Here is a 6,481-nt window from a genome sequence, read left to right on the forward strand (position 1 = left end):
TTTGTTGCTAGATTTTGGCAATTATGAATTACATTGCTGCAAATGATCGTAAAGAGGTTTCTGTGAAAACACAGGTCTTCATTTCTCTTGGGTAAATGTCTAGGAGTAGAATTGCTGAGTTATGTGGTATGCACTTAATTTTTCAAGAAATTGCCAAATTATTCAGCCAAAGGCTATAACGTTTTGCACTCCCACCAGCAACGTAGAAGGGTTTCAGTTACTGCACATCATCCCTCTATATTTAGTGATGTCAGTTTTTTGGAGCTATTCTATTAGGTGTATAGTGGTGTTTCGTATGATTTTCATTTGTGTTTTCCTAATGAGTGTGGCCAAATATCCCTTCATGCGCTTTTACAGCACATCTCTTCATTGGTTAAATGACTGCTCAAATCTTTCCCCGATTATTTTTTTAAATAAATAACTTAATAAACAAACTTATTTGAGAGAGAGAGAGAGAGAGCATGCGCACGCACACACAAGTGCAAGTGGAGGGGCAGAGAGAGAGAGACAGAGAGAGAGAATCCTAAGCAAGCTCTGCAATGCCTGCACAGAGCCTTATAGGGGGCTTGAACATACAAACCTCGAGATCATGACCTGAACCAAAACCAAGAGTCGGACCCTTAACCAAATGAACCACCCAGGTGCCCCCTTTTCTGAATTTTTTATTGAATTCTTTGTTTTCTTAGTAATGACTTTTCAGAGTTTTCAAATATTGTGGATACAAGTTCTTGTCAGATAGGATTAGAAAGTATCTTATTCTAGTCTGTAGCTTATGATTTCATTTTCTTAACCCTGTCTATAGAAGATAAATGTATTTTTAAGATTCAAATTTTTCTATTCAAATGTTGTAGGTCTAGGGAAAATAAAACCAATTTTTTCTTTTGAAAACCCAAAAGACTATGATAATTTTCACAATAGATTTTTCCCTGATATCCTGAAGAAAATGTGAAGCAACAATATAAGACTTTCTAAAATACTAAAATTATGAGCTACTTTATTCCTAAAATTTATATTTATCTTTGTCCTGTAGGTTTGCAGCATGATTATTATGTGTAATAGAAAATTAAGCTGTAGAACAATGTTCATGAACTTTTTTCTATTTTATGTTTTTTTTTACTGCACGGAATTATATATTTTTAAAAATTTTTTTTAAAATTTACATCCAAATTAATTAACGTATAGTGCAACAATGATTTCAAGAGTAGATTCCTTAGTGCCCCTTACCCATTTAGCCCATCCCCCCTCCCACACCCCCTCCAGTAACTGTTTGCTCTCCATATTTATGCATCTCTTAAAAATATGGAAGCTTCATGAATTTGCACATCATCCTTGCACGGGGGCCATGCTAATCTTCTCTGCATTGTTCCAATTTTAGTATATGTGCTACCAAAGCAAGCATGTTCATGAACTTTTTCTTCTGGCTCATCATAACACCATTATGTCAGATGACTCCGCCCTCCACCACAAATTACCAATTACTGGAATAATGTCATATTAATTAAATGCAATACTAAGCCAATGCTCTTGTTATACAACTTTGGAGATTTGGTCTACTTGTTGAGATAGGCTAGCCCCCAAATCTCAGTGACTGAACATGAGTGTTTATTTTATTTCTGGCTCTTCTTGAGTGGTGGTGGTTGTGTGTGGGTGGGTTGCTCCACTTAGTCTCTCGGAGCCCTTGACGGTGGAGCCTCAACCTCTGGACCTTTGGTTGGGTTGGACAGCCTCATAAGAGGGAGAATGGAGCATCCTTCTGGGCTTTTCACTGACAGCTTATCCGCTCACCTTTCCTCAGCCAGGATTGGTAGCATCGCCCTGTGAAATCGTGAGGAGGCTGGAAAGTGTAGTCTGCTGTGCATTCGAGAAGTGAAGGAGAATCCAATAGGGGTGAGCACTAATAATATTTATCCCATATTCTAAAAGAGCATAAAAGATAAATTATAACCATGTTATTTAAATTAGACCTTTTGAGACCATTTTATTACTTACTGGCTGGGAAACTGGGATGAGTTACTTAACCTCTATGAGCCTCAATGACCCCATTTGGAGAAGGGGTAATAGTGATGGTTAACATTTATTGTGTGTATACTAGGAGCCAGGTCCTGTTAGAAGTACTTAACATATAGGGCACGCTTTAATCTTTGCAACTCATAGGCAAAAAGAACGTATCGTCCTTGTTATAGATAAGGCAGTCGGGGCCGAGAAGCCTGAGTAACTTGTTGACCCAGATGGTTTGTGAGAGTTGGTTCTAGGATTGGAAGCCAGGCATCTGGCCCCAGCACTGCTGGGCCTCGTGACTAGGCCCCATTTCTTCTTTTGTAGTCATCATACCTGTTTGAATTAGGTGCCTGTTAAGTGCCCAGCGTACTAGGTGCAGTGCTGGCCATTGTAACAGTTTAGATGTGGTGGCAAAGATAGAAAGGGAAATTTAGCTAATGTATTCATTTGAATATTTCAGTAAAAAATGGTGGTTTGGTGGGGTTGGGGAGCGGAGGAGGTGGTGGGAGGGGTCATCCCCAAATGAGTATGTATCTGGCTAAGAGTTTCTATCCACAGTTCCGTAAGGAGGTCCTTTGTTTTCTACAACTCATTTTCCACTCTGATCTCAATATTAACAGTGATGTTCATGGAGGTGTCAGTTCCAGCCTGGACACTGGACAGGTATTCACAGAGGTCTACAATATGGTCTTTGGTGGAGGTGCTGCCTAATAAATTTCTGTGTCTGTCCCCTCTCTGAGCAGAAGTAGCTTCTATCCTGGCCCTCTTAGAGTTCTACGCAGCTTAGGGCTCAGTGTTTCTGGGTATGACTTCAGCAATCAGTAACTTTGTTAGACATTTTGACCAAATTTCTCTGGCAGCACATACAAGAAATCACCCAGAACCCTATGCTAAGAATTCGAAAGATACCCTTGTCAGTTAGGGATACTTTGGGATCAAGTAACAGAATACCTAAAAGGTGATGGTTGAAATAAGAAGAGTCTGGCAAGTGCCGACCTGGGCTCAGTAGCTCCTTTCCTTCTGGCTCTGGTAGTTTGTCTTTTCCTTATGGTCACAAGATGGCTACTGTAGCTCCACCCATTGCATCCTTACATCAAAGGCAAAAGGATGGCAGAAAAGGGGGTTTGCTTCCATCAGGGGAGAACAATTTCCTCTTAAACTTCACCATAGGTGTTTCCTTGCTGCTCACTGGCTACAGTGGTTCTGCGTGCTCATGACTGGACCAGTCCACCTACACTGTGATAAAACATCTTCCTCCAATTCTTGGTCAAGATTGTACTGTTAGGAAGGATAAATGAGTGTGTGTGTGTGTGTGTGTGTGTGTGTGTGTGTACAATCAATTTTGTTTGCCACATATGCTTTCTTACCCCATAAACTCTTTCCTATAGGCATCCAGGAACAGATCACTCCCTATATGAATTTTTATCCTGAGGGCCTGTTAGCCTCTGTGGAACTGACCCCAGGGCCCCCCGAGGGTGGCAATATTGACTCCCTCTCTAGATGGGGGGAGGGCAGATCAGGCTGTCTCTGGTCAGACTCCAATTTCAGCATATGGGGAGTTAATGGTTTCCAAAGCAGTTAAGATGCCCTTCCTCATCACATCTCCAGCTATAGCAACAAAATGCTTCTGTGCCAGTTAGGATAAATGAACCCACTATGTTGGGGACTCTAATTTGACTCCACTGAGCTGCAAACTCAGATCCTCTTTAGGTAGAGATTAGATCAAGCATTTCAGGACAGTTTGTATCAGGCCTCATGTTTTTAATGAGATAGGACACCAGGTTGAGTGTGATGCATATTCAGTTGAATATTTCAAATTTAGTTAATGAAAGCATCTGGACTATCTTAAGATCATACAGGCTGCCATGCTAAAAGGGGCTCATTATAAAGTCATCATAAGAGCGGTTTATTTTGTTCTGTTGAACTTTCACTATTTATGAGTAAAAAGGGATAGTTTTTCGATTCTCCCTTTCAGAATTTCTGCAACACATGGGAAAGACCAGGGGCTAGCGGGGGTTCCACGAAAATTGCCATGTCTACTGTCAGATTCCTTTTAGTTGTTCTTACTCCATAGTGGGGGCTAGGGGTGTGGAGGGAGCAGAATGGGGAGCCTACCGACGCCAAGTTTGATATGGTTGTCTTCCGGTGTTCCATCAGGTACTACTAACTACAAAAAGACGATCTCAGGGTGTCGATCACAGGTCAGTCTGGGCAACAGACACCACAGTTTCATTTTCAGGATTAGGTACACATACGTCTTAGTATTTACTTTTTGTTTTTCAGCTTTCTGAAAACAAATAGTATAGAGAGAAATCCTTCTCTTTAGAAAAAAACATTTTGCCAAGTTTTCTTTATTGTTACAAAAAAAGAAAAAAAAAAAAAAAAGCAACTTTGGGTACCTGGCTAAGTTGTTAAGCATCTGACTTCGGCTCAGGCCATGATCTTATGGTTCATGAGTTCGAGTCCCACTTCGGGTGAACATGGGCCCCACCTCTTTCTCTTTGTCTCTCTCTCTCTCCCCCCACCCCTTCCACACCCCCTAGCTCACTTGTGCCCTCTCAAAAAAAAAAAAAAAAAAAGCAATAAGCAACTTCTACAAGGAGCATAGTTCAATTAGTTAATTCCCCTGTTACTGGGCATAAAAGCACTTACCTAACCTGGCCAGGGGTATAGCAAAGAGTAGTTAATTGTTTGCCAAATGCTGTCAAGCTCCCAGGTGAGAGCCACACTTTCCATGCCCAGCATTACTGTTGCAGTATTTCCCTGCCCCCAAAGAGAATCTGCTCCAGAATCTGCCTCCAATGTGTAGGGATACTGGCCTGTGTTTTGAGAGGGGAGCATCAGAAGTTGCCGAATTTTTATTGAACTGTTCAGCTTGCCTGTGATCTAATAAGGTTTATTTAAAAATTTTTTTTAACGTTTATTTATTTTTGAGACAGACAGATTGTGAGCCAGGGTGGGGCAGAGAGAGAGGGAGACAGAATGCGAAGCAGGCTCCATGCTGAGCTGCTAGCACAGAGACCGACACGAGGCTGGAACCCAGGAACCGTGAGATCATGACCTGAGCCTAAGTCAGACAGACACTTAACCGACTGAGCCACCCAGGCGCCCCAGATGAGGTTTATTTTTAAAGACGGGGGTGCTGGCAAAAATCATGTCTTTTCAAAAGCCCTAAATAGTGTCGCAAACATCAGTCAGAAGAATAAGGGCACTAACTAGTAATTTCCCCAAATTCCTTTTGCTTTGCCTTTTTTGTTTGTTTCTTTAAAGATCAAATTCGAACAACGTTTTATGCTTTCTTTCAATGAATTAACAGTGGCCCGGAGAAAGTATTTCAATCCTGTTCAAGACACTTTTTCTATGTAACAAACCCACGCACCTTTCAGGGCTCAGCAGGTGCGCGGTGGACTTGGGCCGTCAGTCAGACGGGTATGTGCCAGCCGCGTTCTGTGCTGCCCTGCTGCCCAAGTTGTATTTATGGCAGAGGCTATGGTCACTATTGAAACCAACATGGGCTCACTGCCTCTGAGCTCCTCCTCCAGAGCAAAAGAATGGTAAACTAGACATCTGTCTGTGAAAACAATCAACTGAGCATATGCCCACAGTCAAAGGAGGGTCTTGTTCCACCGGTCTCTTAACTTTTGGAAAAATGGCTTTTTTCTAAACGAGTTTCAAAAGCAGTCATAAGCCAAGCTATCCACATTATACTGATTTCTAAATTAGCACAGAAAATGCACATTTTTAATGGTGTAGATCATTATTAAATGGATCCTTCTATGATAGTAGTAATATTAATTATATAGTGTATAATAGAATTATAATATATGATACAAGTTTTATTAGAGGTATGATTTATGGTGCATTAAGTACTAATCTTGTTTAATCCTCATAGTAGTCCTAGGTGGTAGGTATTATTTCAGTTGGGCAAATGAAGAAACTGAAGGTTTTGGAGAGTTTGCTTTTCTGTAAGTGGATAAGCAGGGATTCCAGTCTGTTGTCAAAGCCTGTGTGAGTCACCAGGCTCTACTGGGTCCAGGTCGCGATTATATGCTAACCATTTTTGGTGATGATCAGAAAAGTTCATGAATTGTTATTGGCTTAAATATTATCCTTACATGAAAAGAAGATGGTACACATAACATCTGTGGACTGTTTTCAATGGAAGGAAAATCCAGTGAACATATAAATTGTCCAGGGACTAAAGAAGTCTTAAAAATGTTTCCAAATTCATTCTTAGTGGCACATTCTTAAACTAAGTGGCCATGTAAAGAAACTGACTGCCAGCAAACAGTAAGAATTTTAGGTTACTAAAGTCAAAGTAAAATTAGGGTAGGAGGGCAGGGCAAAAACAGCTAAGGTTCAGAACACTCATTTGAAAATACACAGCAACCCTTTACTTTGTAAATAATAAACCTAAGGTATTGCAAATTCCTTCCGGAATAGATTATCAACCCTGTGGTGGAAAGGACAGTGGACAGGAGAC

The 6,481-nt window shown here is 40.9% G+C and overlaps 1 non-coding gene across 1 annotated transcript; it reads right to left on the bottom strand.

The window, feature by feature from the left end:
• Positions 1–1,292: 1,292 nt before the first annotated feature.
• LOC115517335 lies at positions 1,293–1,395 on the bottom strand. Its single transcript, XR_003969799.1, has one exon. It is a non-coding gene; the product is annotated as a U6 spliceosomal RNA (small nuclear RNA).
• Positions 1,396–6,481: the final 5,086 nt, after the last annotated feature.

Source organism: Lynx canadensis, chromosome B3, assembly GCF_007474595.2.
Source record: "Lynx canadensis isolate LIC74 chromosome B3, mLynCan4.pri.v2, whole genome shotgun sequence".
Lineage (NCBI taxonomy): Eukaryota > Metazoa > Chordata > Mammalia > Carnivora > Felidae > Lynx > Lynx canadensis.